The following is a 16,607-nucleotide window of genomic DNA, read 5'->3' as shown; positions in this document are numbered from 1 at the left end:
GGGATTCACAGTTTGTCTGTATTATATTGTGAGTCATGTTACGCGATCACTACCCAAATTTGGAGTAATTTACAACCGTCTTCAAGAAGAAGCAGGTTCTCAAATCCAATATATATATATATATATATATATATATATATATATATATATATATATATATATATATATACAGCTTAGAATAGCAAACAAGCTGACAGCCCACCTTATGGAAAATGGTAACCGTCGCCTATAGACATGAGCAGTGCCATGGTCATAACAGAGTATACTGTTTCGCCCATGATACCCCCATGCGTTGCCAGTCCTGAGGACTCAGATGTTATTCGTCTGTACCAAGAAACACGACTACATTCGTGTTTCTACCGTGAAACAGTTGTGTTTGCATGGCTGTGTTTCAGTTTGAAGGGTATGATACAGCAGTGAATTTACAGGGTACAGAGGAATAACATCTGAGTTCTCAGGAATGGCAACGTCCCATGCGTATGTATCATGGGCGAAACAGAATGTTGACAGAGGAATCAAGCAATCGACTTTTGTACAAAGTCTCCCTCTGGAAAATATAATATTTTTATTTATTCTAGATATAAGCTGTTGATTCCATATGTAATATTAAAATAAAAAAATAAAAATATTAAACAATTGTGTACCACGACTGTACAACAAAAGCCACGTTAATCTATCAAGCATTGTTAGATCGCGCTGAGTTTACGTAACAATTTGTCAGCCGGCAACTTTGCTACCATATTGCTATAGCGTATGCAGATGGTTCGTCTGTCGACACGCCATCTGGCCTTGATTCTGCTAATTTATAAATGTATAAAGTACTGATAGAATAGCTTCGTATATCACAATAACTCATCACACACATAATCTATTTGGGGGGAATTGGATTGTTAGTAATGGGGTCTAACTGACCCATTGCCAGTAATACACTCTATCAGGTCGACCTCTACGTGGTTCTCCCTGGTAACCATCATGGTTAATTCCAGTGGAACTTGTCACGGTGGGATAACTGACTTGCCTTTTCATTATCATTTATCACTCCTCACTGGTGCCCCGCTAGTGTATTCCGTTAGCGAAGGCGGGGTTACCATTCCATTATCATCCGTTAAAAAGAACCTATTTTAGCTATAACACTGTTTTGTGACTTGTTTTCAAATTGAGAATTTAGTGTAAAAGAAAGGGACGAAACGATTCAATAGCTCAAATGAGAGGATTACAATTTTTATGAACCTTTTTATGGGTTACTAGCTAACCTGGCGAGCTTCGTTCCGGCTAACAGTCGATTCTTTACTTTTAATTTATTTTTATTGTGATATCTACTTAATTTCATTTTATTTTTACTTATTCCAAATTAAATTATATTTTTATCGACGATAGCTGTACCCGCGACTTCGTCCGTGTGGAATGCGCGAGAGCTGCGCGCGGTACTGGACAGTAATTGGACATTGTAACATTACTTTATTTTTCTAAAATAAAAGATTCTTTCTAAAATAAACGTATCCTAAGTTGATCCTTATTACATCAGCTACCTGCCAATAAAAGTCCCGTCAAAACCGGTCCAGTAATTTCAGAGATTAGCCGGAACAAACAGACAGTCATAAAGAGACAGTGACACACAAAAATTGAAAAAAAAAATTATTTTGGTGTACGTACCGTATATATATATATATATACATATACGTGTAGTAAAAAGCGGTTATTTCAATATTACAAACAGACACTCCAATTTTATTTATATGTATAGATTTTAACAATTGTCCTTTACGTAACGCTTTTCCGTATCACTGTACATGAAATCAAGCCGCCGGTTACAGTCAGTACTCGATGGGTGACCGATGCGTTTTGCGGTTAACCAGCTCCACCGTCCTAGAACATTTCCTCCTTACCCATTTGTTGATTCCTCCGAGTTGCGCGGCTGGCTCGTAGCCACTTCAGCTTGCCGATCATTCAGGATGTTTTTGGTCACATGTTTATTTTTATCTTATCTTTTTGGTATCATACTCGTAAATGAAAAATATATATTTTTATTTTTTTATTCGATTTTTCGTCTGCGTGACCGAGCTATCTTGACCAGGATAAAAAGTAGCCTATATCCTACTCCATCCCACGCAGTATATGTATACCAAATTTCAGTGATTGGTTCCTATTAATCCTCATTATTTAGTCTCCCCCTACCAGAGAGGGATAATAGGTGAGAATGAAATCAGAGCAGCTGGTCCATTGTGATGTACTCATTTTACTGCGAATTTACGTGATGATTTCGAGTATGGACCGTGTGGAGGTCGACCTGGAAGTGTATATTGTTAGCAAATAGGTGACCACTATATGAAGTCACCGGACAAGGAATATTTGACGAGAATTGTGAGAGTTTAGTTTACAATAACTTGTAACACACTATCTCTATTTCTTGTTTTCTCTGCCTACCCCGTAAGCGAGCTGGCGTGAAGATAAACATATATGCAAAGCGAGATATGCATGACAAAAAGGATGCGTCAATCATATCTATTTATACAACACAGGAAGGATGGTTCACCGAATACGTTTAACAATATACATATTGTTTACTAAATTTGGTATAACTGTTGTTTGTATGAATTGTTATGAATAGGATAGATGTATTTTTTTTCTTTTTCATTTCAGGTCATAGATAAGCGTTAGTATTTTTTTAGGGTTATGTTAATATTAAAAAAAAAATATGGCTGAGATTATAAATATATATATATTTTTTAATGTAACTTAGAGTAGCAAACAAGCTGACTGACCCAATGGAAAGTGGTAACCGTCGCCTATAGACATGAGCAGTAACCATGGACATAACAGAGTATACTGTTTCGCCCATGATATCCCCCCATGCGTTGCCATTCCTGAGGACTCGAGTGCTATTCCTCTGTACCTTGTAAATTCACTGCCATATCCCACCGTTCTAACCGAAATACAGCCATGCAAACACAACTGCTTTACGGTTGAAACATTTCTCTCTCTCTCTTCGTCCCCTTCATTACTGAAGGTCGTGTCCTTGAAAGGTGTCTGTTGTCTCTCTTATGATGTTATTCCATTTTGCACGGTCTTCAGCTTCTCGCAGGGCAGCTGCAATTGACAGTCCCGTAACGGCGGTCACTTGGTCCGACCATTGATTAGGCGATCGTCCGCGTGGTCTTTTTCTCTCTATCTTGCCTACAACCATTAGTTTGTCCAGATTGTCGGACTGTCGTCGAGCAACATGACCGAAGTATCCGAGAATCCTCCGACAGCAGACTGTTGAGAGCCTATCTTTTATGTGGAGTTGCGTCAGGATAGATATATTCGTGCGTTTTCCTATCCAGGGAATTCTTAGCATCCCTCGCCAGCGCCACATCTCGAGAGCATCAATCATTTTTAATTGTAATATAATAAAAATATGTAATGTAAAAATAAAGCTTATACGAACTAACAAATAATTATTGTTACATTTACCACTATGTGTATTTGTGGTTCACAACTAATACATTATCGTCCCTTGGCGCCGAATCTCGCTGCATCAGCTTCATTCGATTCGGTTACTCATGCGAACCGCTCTGCTGATGAGTCAACCAGCCCGCATGCCTACTTGGTGCTAATTTTGTTCAGAATGCATTCCAATAAAGCACAATACGTCTGCAGTCGTGATTGGTACAATTTCTACTCTTGTTTTATTTCTGGCAGTGAAATTACAGTGTACGCAGCCATAAGATTAGAGAAAGACTAAAAGAATATTAGTAATAATAACTTACGTCACCATCATTTCAGCCATTATCCGTCCACTGCTGGACATAAGCCTCCCCCATAGACTGCCACAAAGAACGGTCCTTAATCACTTACATACACCGACTCCCTGCATTGCATTTGAGGTCTTCAACTAGTGGGTGGTCGTCCTACACTGCGTTTGCCCGTACGGGATCGCGGGATATATAATTCTCTATTGCATTAAAACATACTCGTACATTAACAACAATAAGTTAATAACAATTTTAGCAAAGGTTATGTGTAAGGTAATTATGTATTTAACAAATAATTTCATTGTTATTATTTATATCAGGGTTGTCCAATCCATGGCCTGCGGGTCACATGTGGCCCGTGGCTTGGATTGATGCGGCCCGCCAAATATTTTATGACTAACAAATATTGGTATGATATGAAATAATGTTGACAAAATTGTAAAAGATAAATTAATAAAAAAGTAATACAATATTAATTATTAATTAATTATAAATAATAGTACTATTTTCCTGTGGTCTCTCCTCGTTTTCCTTCGTTATTTTTTTGTTGTTGTATGTGTGCTGTTAAGTATGTGTATGTATGTATGTTTGTATATTTATATAATAGTGCGCCACCTACCCTTTGTCTTTTTCTCAATGTCCTCTACCCAAAGTTTGTCTGGAAGAGATTGCTTAGCGATAAGGCCGCCTTTTGTATTACTTCTCATTAATATTTACTGTATTTGTTATTTCTCTTTTTACTTGGTGCAACAAAGTGTAAATAAATAAGCTTTTGCTATTAAATTGGTTACACAGGTTACACTCTGGGTTTGTTGCACGCGTCCGTGTAGCCTTACTTCAGGTTGCAGCTAAAAATCAGTGCTTTGCTTTTAAGCAAAACTATCACTGAGCTGTAGCCTATTTGGGTCACTGCGACACACTTGGTGAAAACATATTTCCATACTTCATCTTTTGTTTTATATTTGAAAAAATGTAAATAATCTGATTGTATAAACTCATTTGTTAATTTACGTGTGTCATAAATGGCTCAAATAAAGTGTTTATCTATCTATCTATCTAAATAAAAAAAATAATAAGAATGATATTATAGCTGCAGTTAAATATACGTAGAAAACGACGCCACTCGACTGGATTACCCGAACACCATGTCCGAAGCCATTACTCACTCCGATACAATAATCGTGACTCGGTTTTCGGCGATTACTGGCTCGCCTTTCTAATGCTTTTCTTTGCTGTTTGAGTGACACGGCCTTATTTAAGTTGGGACGAAAGAAAGCTGTGACCTTACTTTAGTTTTTTTTTGTTATTACAATATTAAATATGTTTTAGGCCTTTAACTGTCCACTGCTGAACATAAACCTCCTCTTAGGGGTGATTGGCAGCCGCAGTTAGGGTCTGGAGATGTTTTAAAAGGGACGCTGCTGCCCATTCCTCCTGCTGCTGCCTCCTTCTCTTGGTTGTCTTCTATGATATTCACGGGAAAGGAAGGGGTGATCCATTTTACGCCAGGGCACATATAACGAGCGTTAGCGAGCAAATCGATTATTTTTTATTTTTGTTTTTTTGATTCACAAAATTATATATTCTATTTGGTTTTACCGTCAGCGTATACATCTTTTCATTTTCACCAATTAAACAAACACTGGCCTTTATCACTGTATTATATTATCTATGCCCTCGTCTTTGTCTGCGTCTTCACTGACTGGGTTTAAATATAGCCTATATGATATCCTTTTTCATCTTATTTAGCGATAAGGTCGTCCATTGTAGCCTCTTTACCTTATTTTTTATGTAACTACGTACATATACATTTTGTTTGTGTACATATTGTTAATCTTTATAATCATGTTTTATTCTTTGAAAGGAACAATAAAGAGTTTTTATTAATTTTTTTATTTTATTTTATTTTTATTTTATTTGCACATAAAACAGATCACAACCATAAAAAACTTAAGTAATAATTACATTTGTGATTCGGCTAGGTTATAATTCAATTACATTATGTGCACAGCTTGAGTTAAAAGCATTAAACTTTCATTAAAGGCAAACACATAAAATAAAAAGAAATACTTAAATTCATTCATTCATAATGATTTTTTTTTGGTGGATGAGAATGGTATGGTAACCCCGCCTGCGCTAACGGGATACGCTGGCGGGGCACCAGTGAAGGGATCACCCTTCACTGGTGCCCCGCCAGCGTATCATGTTTTCATTCTCATCTATCAAGATGAGAATGAAAACAGGCCAGTTAGCCCATCATGATGAATTCATCAGGAATTAACCATGACAGTTTCGAGGGAGAACCGCGAGGTCGACCTGGTTGGGTATATTGCTAGCAATGGGATTCTCAGTCTCCATTACTAACAATCCTTTTCCCTCCATTCATAATTATTAGAATAGAATAAGAATAGAAACATTGATTAGTTAAAAAAACAATGATTAGTTAAGCCATTAAGGCGCTAAAAGATAACAAACAAACTCACTTTTACAAATATAATGTTAATGAGGACGGCATGGGTAGATTATTAGATTAACGTACAGTTAACGACTGATTTCCCCATGTAGAGTTGTTTTTCCTAGGATTTGAATGTGTGATCTCCGGACCGTAGTGAAGCGTTCGTCGACTGAACTGTCGCCGCTCCATATAATCACTGGTCAGTTAAACTAATAATTGGCAGGCTAATGCGTTTACATACGTGGGTTGTAAGTTGCACGCTTGGCCAATTTTGACTCGACACCGTCCAACAAGCCGCGGTGCAATTAGCTGTGGCTCAAGTCACAAGTAATAGCGGTTAAGATTAAATTAAAAACTGGTTATTCGAATAGAATTATGTTGTTTTTTTTTTGTTTTGGTTTTTTTTTGCTCTTGTTTTGTGTGCTACTGTGTGGGCCGCATGGTTCTTCGATTAAATTATTTCTTTCTTTTTCTTTGTTTAATTCTGCTACCATTAGTATGTGTATGACTGCCAACACTCGAAGATTGACAACTACTATTATTACCAGAAGTTCCATGTTCTATATTAGACATAAATCTCCGACTGCTAAATTGGTTTAATATAATACATATAATATGTATTAATACTATGTATTTAGTAATAGTGGTGGTCGATCTTCGAGTGTTGACAGTTGTGTAACTGTGTTAGTGAATATGTATTAATAATAATAATAATTAATATTTCATTAGACTACATAAAGCCCACTTTGTTAGTTATAAATTGACTTAACCTATGTTAGTAAATGAGCGGTCATAACGCTCTTATATTGATAACCTGTCTCATCCAATATTTTAGGATAGGATTATTGTCTTTAGGACACTGTTTGAGATAACATGCACCCTACCCAACAGCGAAACAATTCGTTTGCGCCGTATTGCGTAAAAATCATCCGTACACTCTCGTGCAAACATGTGTGACGCAATGGTAGTTAATGGTAGCGAAATTAAACAAAATAATTTTATTTAAATAACCAGTAACATTTCCACAAGATAACACTTAGTTTGGTAAAATATAAACTAAAAAAATACGATATAGTTGTTCTAGAGTTATTCCTCTTTAACATATAATATTTAAAATATCGACTGATCAAATAAGGTATGGCGGTTATAAATTTGTTTCGATTTGTCATTTATAAGATAGTGATTGTAATATTTGGATATTTCACAATAATTTGTATAACTTGATCCGTCCGGGTCCGCTGTTTATTCAGATGTTAATTGTATCCTGCATTATTGGTGTATTTGTGTTAGCAAACAATCAAATCTATACAGCTGTTTAAACGTCATTGAGTTATGAACACGAACCTTTTATTATGATTCGGATAGGATTTTTTTTTTATAAATTAATCTTATTGTTATTTAATTATAATTATTTTTGTCTCAAATTATATTTTTATTTTATATTTCTAATATTCTTGGGTGAAATTAATTCTACCAATTGTTAGACATAATTATACTTATTTGGATGTTAATTGTCATGCATCTTTTTGCATTAATTGATACAATTTCTAGAAAATAGGTTCAATAAAATACGAGCAAATTTTAAGTTTATTTATTTAGGCAATATTGTTGTATATAATAATAAATTAACATTATTTTAAAACAAATACAAAAATTTACGAAATAAAAATCGCCACCGCTTATTTGTTTGTACCATAAATATACAGTTAGGGCCCCTGACCACATATGACTTAATAGACTCATCCGCCAGGACATTTTATTCATTATTCGACCGAATTTAGTGATAGCCGCTGCGTACGCAAGTCCAATATTATTGGTGACATTCGACAATTGATAGTGTTATGTTTACGTTTGAATGACTGTTATGTATGATTTGTAGATTGTAGACACGTGAATGTAATGATAGATACGTAGTTTAGGTATTGATTTTATTGAATTGAATTGAAGATAATGTAGATTTATATCTTACTAATATAATAAAATTGTAATCAGGGGGCCTACCATTAAATGAAATTTCGAAGTTTCGGACACAATTTCGTGTTTTAGTTCATACCTAAATTGGTCCAGTAAATGGAGCTTAACATTTCGTTCGTCATAAATACTACCATTAAAGTCCAAAGGAATAATATTTTACTATTTTTAATGTTTTTAAACGGTAAGTATTATGTAATTTTAATATCAAATTTGTGTTTCGTTCGGCTCCGAAATTTCGGAAAACATTTCATGGTAGGCCCTCAGACCATATCTGTACATTATACATGGAAGATATTTGAGAAATTTGATGGGAAGGTCTTAATGGGAGTAAAAGAAGCAAACTAATAATTTTTCGAATTTTTATGTCTGTCTGTCTATTTGTATGTTTGCTCTGGTATCACGTAAAGAGTACTGAACCAATTTAGATGCGGTTTTCATAGTTGTTTTCCCGAAAGCCCAACTTAAAAATTGGTACATATATTTTATTTTGATATGCCATCTAGATGACATCTATTGTTTTTTTTTTTTTACTTTTGAAATCTTTTGTACCGATTTTAATAATTCTTTTTACGTGCGATCGTAAACATATATATATATATATATATATATATATATATATATATATAATACCCCCAGGAAACCATTGTGTTGAATTGTAGTGAAATTTGTTATGGCAGTGAATTTTCAGGATAAAGAGGAATAACACCTTAGTCCTCAGGAATGATAACGCATGGGGGGGTATCATGGACTAGACAGTATACTATTATGTCCATAATATTGCTCATGTCTATAGGCGACGGTTACCACTTACCATCAGGTGGGCCGTCAGCTTGTTTGTCATTCTAAATTGCATAAAAAAATCTCTGATGGCCACCACAGTAATAAAGTTTTCAGCCCTGGGCAAAGATATGTCTAATAATACATAGTTTAAATTTACCTCACCATAGAATAAAGCCACCCTTTTCCGTTGGTGTCGTATGAGCCGACTAAGAGAATTTAATGGTCAAGGGACGGGAAGCAGCGTCCTTTTTAAAACATCAACAGTGCTTAACTGCGTTTACTATCCTGGCTACCAAACGTGACAACTATTGGCAAATCCCCCCTTATGTGGGAGGTCTGTGTTCATCAATGGACAGTTAAAGGCCGATATAATAATGACATATACTCCAAAGTTAATGTAACATAGATATTAACGCCTTACTTTTTCAATTAGCAATAACGCATTCATTAGTTTTTGAAGGCAATAAACACAAAGGCGTTCGTTCTGTGGTTTTGATGAAATATTGTTCCAAGCTACTTCCAAAGTATAAATTTCTGGAAGTTTAGAATGAAGAAGGACAGGTTTCTAGGTTGCTGGCAAAATATAGTTATATATAATATAATACTACTAGGAGGAAAGGGATAGATGAGGATGAAAAGACGAATTAGTTAGCCCATCGTGATGAATGCATCTGGAATTCAGCACGATGGTTTCCAAGGGGGGACCACGTGGAGGTCGACCTGACAAGGTATACTGCTGGCAATGGAACTGGTAGCTGGTAGTTCACATTGCTAACAATTGCTGATTCCATCGTTAAAAGATTTTGATTATTTCTATCTAGTATTCTTTAAGATCCCCAAATGTGGGGTCAGAATGCAATAAATTTCTTCCGCGGAATGCGAGGATCAGCCCAGCTGTCTCCTTATGGACTTAGTCTACCATAATGACAGGTGACGTCACCCGACACCCATGTTCACTCGCCATATGACGTCTGGTGTGAATCATGCGGAAAATGCGGAACCCATACGAATGTACCATAACGGTTAGCGCCATTTTGCAATTTAAAATTTTCAAAGTAAATTTAATTTGTTCATAATGGAGATGAGTTTTTTTTTTAAATGGATGATAATGGAATGGTAACCACCCGCGCTATCGGTATACACCGGCGGGGCACCAGTGAGAGATGATAGGCGAGGATGAAGCATGTCAGGTAGCCCATCGTGACGAATTCAACATGAATTGTTCACGATGGTTTCCAGGGGGAACAACGTGGAGGTCGACCTAATAGGGCATATTGCTAGCAATGGGTTGTCAAACTCCCATTGCTAACAATTCCTTTCCCCCCAATAAAGATATGTTTGCCACTTGTGTTAATTTTTATGTTTTCCGAGGAAAGTTTTAGTTTGTATGTTTATATATATATACAGCTTTATGACGGCTTCTTTTCCATATTATATATTGGATAACCGATATGTAATATATCTGTTATTGGACATATATATGTAGTATATATAGTTTCTTATGAAGTAGTTACGTTACATAGGGAAGTTTGGTTACATATACAATTCTTTATAACTAAGTCGGGTATAATGACTTCACTCATAGTGCTGTGTCGTTTGTTGTGACCCATTTTTATTAAATTGCGTCGAGTTATAGTAACTGATACGATCATTAACACCTTCGGCAGTGTTCGGGAAAGTCACGTGATAGCCGACGATTTTTTTTATGCAACTTAGAATGGCAAACAAGGTGACGGCCCACCTGATAGAAATTGGTAACCGTCGCCTATAGACATGAGCAGTACTATAGACATAACAGAGTTTACTGTTTCACCCATGATACCCCACCATGCGTTGTCATTTGTGAGGACTCAGGTGTTATTCCTCTGTACCCTGTAAATTCACTGCCATATCCCACCCTTAAAACCGAAACACAGCCATGCAAACAGCTGCTTCACGATAGAAACACGAATGAGACAGAGGTGCCCAAGCAAACGACTTTTGTACAAAGTTTCCCTCTGGTAAATTATTATTTCCCTGCGATGCCATTATAAAAGGATTCCGCTGTATATTGTAACTACAGTATAATATATAGATATTGCCATCTACTCTTAATTAAAAGTAATACAATAAAATCTCAATTCATTAATAGTGCATTACCCCTCAGGAAATTAAACGTTGCAAGAGAACTGGGGCGGTCGGGGCCGGGACGCCCCAGATACGCCCGCTACTTCACCGTACTCAGTTACGTAGCTTCTAGACGTAGGCTATCATAGATGTAGCAGCTGATTACGTTTCTTTTTAGGGTTTCGCATCAAAATGGTGCAAAGTCTCTTCGTCAAAGAGTATCTCATGGCGGTATAGTTTCGCAATTTTTTTATACAACTTAGAATTGCAAACAAGCTGACGGCCCACCTGATGGAAAGTGGTAACCGTCGCCTATAGACCACCAGCAGTACCACGGACATATCGGGGTATACTGTTTCGCCCATGATGATGAATGCATTGCCATTCCTGAGGACTCAGGTGTGATTCCTCTGTATTAGTTCAGAGCAATTACTCTACTATATCATATATAAATAAATTGTGCAGATTTCCAGGTGTATTCATCTCGATGGGCTAACTGGCTTGCCTTTCTAATCTCACCTATCATCTCTCACTAGTACCCTGCCAGCGTAAACCATTAGCGCAGGCGAGGTTACCACTCCAATATCATCCATTAGAAAATCTTGTTCGCTTTAGTTTTGGTAATTAGTTTGATAGTGAGTAAATTTTGCGGCTAAAAGTGTCTGAAACAGGAAAATTGATTCATTTTTAGTCGAGTACATTTTTAACTATGTATAAATTCAAGCATGAGTCGGATAATTTTTTGATGTGATTTAATTTTGAAGATTTTTTTTTTTTTTTGTAGACTCTATTAAAAAGCAATATTCTTAATATCTTTTGCTTTAATGTTTATATATAGCGGTACTAGCGCCGTCTATTTAAATCTATGTCCGTGCGTAGTTCTCCATCTACTGGGAATGGAGTTTGTAAATTTTATATTTTATTTGAATGAATTGCGTGCGGTCGGAAAGGGATTTTTACAAAAGATAAAGTTTGGTATATTATAGATTTTTGTAATAATATTAATGTGTTTGTATGTATGTGTCATAAAAAATGTTGAACCTCCCATATTTACTTGGGGCGTCCAAATACCAAACTAGTATGGGAAGCATTACTTGTCATTTCGCCCTCAATATTTCTCTAGGAAAAGTGATCACTTTCCCTGGTAAAACACTCAATAAAATTGATGATTTTATAATGATTTGCTAATCATCATCATATCAGTCGTTGATTATCATAGGCTATACTATTTATCCCGGCCAACCGACATATCCTGAACGAACGAACTCGCGAGTAAAAACTACTCGTGTTTTATACTCCCAAAGTATTAATTAGGAAGGATAGGAATTCTTATCAATGAGGATCTAACAGCCCCATTGCTAGCAATATACTCTCCTATAAGGTCGACATTAAAAAAAAGTATTAATTACTCTAAACCTCCCGGCATAGAATAGGCGACCATGGGTGTCTAAGAGGCGGCTAAGGAAACATTATTGGAGGAAAGGGATTATTAGTAATGAGGTCTAATAGCTCCGTTGCTAGCAATTGACCCTCTCAGGTCGACCTCCACGCGGTTTCCCCTGGAAACCATCATGGTTAATTCTTGTCGAATTCATCATGGTGGGCCAATTGACCTGCATTCATTCTCACCTATCATCTTTCATTGATGCCTCGTTGGTGTATATTGATAGCGCGGGCGGGGTTACCATTCCATTTTTATCTATTAAAAAAAAAGGGAACTTTATGGTCGAGGGATGTCCAGGAGCCTCCTTCTTAAAATGCCACCAAAACTTAACTGCGGTTGCCAACCCGCCTGCCAAGCGTGGCAGCTATTGGCAACACCACCAGCAGTGGACAATTAACAGCTAGTATAATAAAAAGTAATAATTGTAAAATTATATCAAATTTATGTTTTATGGAATAGAACAGTACTCAGTTGTAAGAGCTTTTCAAAGGAGTCTAAAATGCTTCAGCCGTAATTGGGTGGGTGGGTGCCTCGGGCGTAGCGCGAGATGAATTTTTTAGCTGAGCAAAACGTACTTACTGGCTGGCAACTAAACTTTGCGGGCTCACTGTGCTGCTAGAGGTTTTATTCATCACTGCATACTTCTTTATACTTGGTGTCTATCTCCTTTCTTCATAAATAGGATTAACCTTTTTTTTTATACCACTGAGGTGACAAACAAGCATACGGCCCACCTGATGTTAAGCGGTTACCGTAGCCTATGAACGCCTGCAATACCAGGGGTATTACGCGCGCGTCGCCTACCCTTAAGAAACCTATGTATTTTAACTATTACGTTTATTAACTGTGCTGGAGCAGAGCGGAGAGAAAGTACCCGTAACCGGTGAGCGTGTATGAAAAGATAGATAAATGTGGATGAAGCGAAAGAGGTTTGTTTGAATCGAAGCAAAAATTCAAGAAATTGTTATTATATAACATGAAGACAACGCATAAATTGTCTGAAAAGTTACTAATTGAAAATTGAATTTATTAAAAAGTATTAAAACTCTTTTTGGCTTAACACCTATTTCTGAATCGATAAAAAAATATCGAGTTTCGTGTCTACTTGTTCCTCTACAGATTTAATACTAATTTGTGATCTAAATTATATTATCTCCAATAAAACAGTATTGGTTTGGTCATTTGGAGAGGATGAATGAAAGAAGAATTACAAAAGAGATTTATCGAGCAAGAATGAATGGAGATGTCGGTAGGGGCCGCCCTAGACGGACGTATGTCGACCAAATAGGCGACGTGCTGAAGAAGGGCCAGATTAAAAGTACCCGTAACTGGCGAGCGTGTATGAAAAGATTGATGAATTTGGAAGAAGCGAAAGAGGTTTGTTTGAATCGAAGCATTTGGCGTTCCATTGTTTCTGCCTACCCTAATGGGAGACAGGCGTGACAGATATGTATATGTATGTATGTAAAACAGTATTCGAGTTTTGTCCAGCGAATATTGTGAACGAACAATTTGAAGAGCAAATTCAAACATCAAACAAATTTTATAATGAATTTTGTAATATGTACCTTTACAAAATATTTCTGGAAATGACTGGGGTTTTTTTTTTTTTATACAACTTAGAATGGCAAACAAGCTAACGGCCCACCTAATGTAAAGCGGTAACCGTCGCCTATAGACATGAGCAGTACCATGGACATAACAGAGTAAACTGTTTCGCCCATGATACCCTCCATGCGTTGCCATTTCTGAGGACTCAGGTGTTATTCCTCTGTACTCAGTAAACTAGAATAGAATAGAATAGAAACATTTATTGCCAGTAAACTTACAATATAAAATATAAATGACATATACAAAAAGTGTCCCACACCCGGCAAAAGGAACCGGCTCAGCGGATGCTGTGAGTGTCCCAGCGCAATGTGAACAGCTGCACAGCGCTGGTTTTCAGCCAGTCCCTCTCTTACAAAACAACCAAAGTGCAGGGTACCACTGTACATTACTTTTTACAAGAATTATTTCTTGATACTAGTTAAAAAAAATACTAATATATATTTACACACACATACATACACACACACATATACATATACATACATACAGACACACACACACATACATACACATATACATACACACATAAGTAAAATATCATATTGAGGATCACATACTACCGATAGTTATGTTCTCCTTTATTTTGTTTCTCCAATAGTACTCGTTTTAGTCTATATTTGAAACAGAGCTGGGACATTTCCTCGTGGAAACTCCTCAAATTCACGCCATATCCCATCCTTCAAACCGAAACACAGCCATGCAAACACAACTGCTTCACGGTAGAAACATGAATGGAACAGAGGTACCCAAGCAATCGACTTTTGTGCAAAGTCTCCCTCTGGGTTGGGTATATTTTAATTATTGTTAGACTAGCTTTACGTCTTGGCTTCGCCCGGATGTATTGTGGTGTCAGTGTAGAGGGATTAATAAATATTACTATATTACTATTTTGATTAAATTTCTATGGGATCAATCTATAATTATGTAATTTCAGGTAAAAAAAAAAATAATTTTCCAAATCTGTTTACAGCTGACAGAGTTATGAGGTAACAAATATAAAAAAATACAGCAAATTAAGAACCTCTTTTTTGAAATCGGTCGATTCATTATTATTAATAATTTTCGGCATTCATTATTATTAATAATTTTTCATTGTTTCAGGTAATTATTTCAATATTCCTGCTATAATATACTGTGGTATATACCTATGATGTCATTGAAGCAGTTGGTAAGTACCTAAATAACGCACACATAGGTAGTCTGAACACAGTATTAATAAGCTTTTATATGTAATTTTCGCTCATATCTTTATTTTTTATACAAATATGAACAGAATTTCTACGAGGCCGTCGTAGAAATTTTATCAAAATCGATTCAGTACTTTAGTTTTTAAATCAAAATCAATTAGTTTTGTCATATTTGAAATTCTTCTTTTGTGGAAAACAAATTTTAATTATAAAGTTTCTGTTAGATAAGTAGTAATGAAATCCGCATCGTTGCAGAAGTAGGTTAGATTACATCCAATATTAGTGTATGGATCTCATATATCAGATGACTTCCTCCGACGCAGATTCATCTCAATAAACTTCGTGTGACTGTATGACAAACATACCAATGATTAATTACTACAGACGGGACAGGTTTATTATATTTGGTTTAATGCCTACATAGTGTTCAGGTTATGGGTTACAAATAAATGAATAAATTCTTTAAAAATATCTACGGTTTTTTTATACATGTATATATTATTAATTGTATCCCGTGGTTTCGGCCCGTGTGACTTTGTACATAGTGTTTCTCTGTGCTAAGTTAGGGCATTTTAGCTGTGCACTAAATTTTGTTCAAATCCGTTTAGTAGTTTTTACGTGAAAGAGTAACAAACGTGTTTGAGTTAAAAAATTTCACATTTGTAATAATAGTAATTCGGACAATTTCTCAGTTTTTGTAATCTTTAACCGAGTACTGACTTTCAGGAGTAATGGTTTATTTTATTACTAGAATATAGGTCAAAATAATAAAATTCAAGTTAGAATTACGCTGAGTTGCTATTTCACGCCCGTCATTATGGACATTGCAAGTTAAATCAGCGAGGCCTCTATTCAATATCAATTAATTACTTAAACAGATATAAATTGACTAACGTCAACCGTCTAACTAGCATAGCACTTGTCAACTAGCGTGAATACTTAATGCCATTTCGCATGTTGCCGAGTTCAAAACTTTGTTGTACTCGTTTGCTCCCGCTATTAATAAATCACCGTTCCTGCCAGTTCTGTAGATTTTTAACCAACTTCGTGGAAAGAGAGATTTTCTTGAAAGCACTTTCTCAGAAATTGATTTTAATAGTGTATTTATTAATTATAAGTTATAATAACTGTTTGCAAACAAAAACTAATGTAGCATCCAACAAAAAAGTTTTGCAATCAAGCAAGTTTGCCAATCTTAATATTGTAAACATCATTAGCAATAGGTATTGTTATTACTACTTTTAAACTGTTTCCAAAATTATTTTTTTAATATCATGAAAATGGAATAATCATGCTATCGGCATACACTAGCGGAG

The 16,607-nt window shown here is 35.9% G+C and overlaps 1 protein-coding gene across 1 annotated transcript in view; it reads left to right on the top strand.

Annotated features, from left to right (window-relative positions):
* Positions 1–16,607, top strand: part of LOC113522184 (protein enabled) — a 115,579-nt gene that overhangs the window by 27,796 nt on the left and 71,176 nt on the right. The window lies entirely within an intron of this gene.

The sequence above is a fragment of the Galleria mellonella genome, unplaced genomic scaffold (genome assembly GCF_026898425.1).
Source record: "Galleria mellonella isolate WM207_F2 unplaced genomic scaffold, CSIRO_AGI_GalMel_v1 utg146, whole genome shotgun sequence".
NCBI lineage: Eukaryota > Metazoa > Arthropoda > Insecta > Lepidoptera > Pyralidae > Galleria > Galleria mellonella.
Note: the sequence above shows the minus strand (reverse complement) of the source record. Positions and strands in the feature narration are given on the sequence as shown.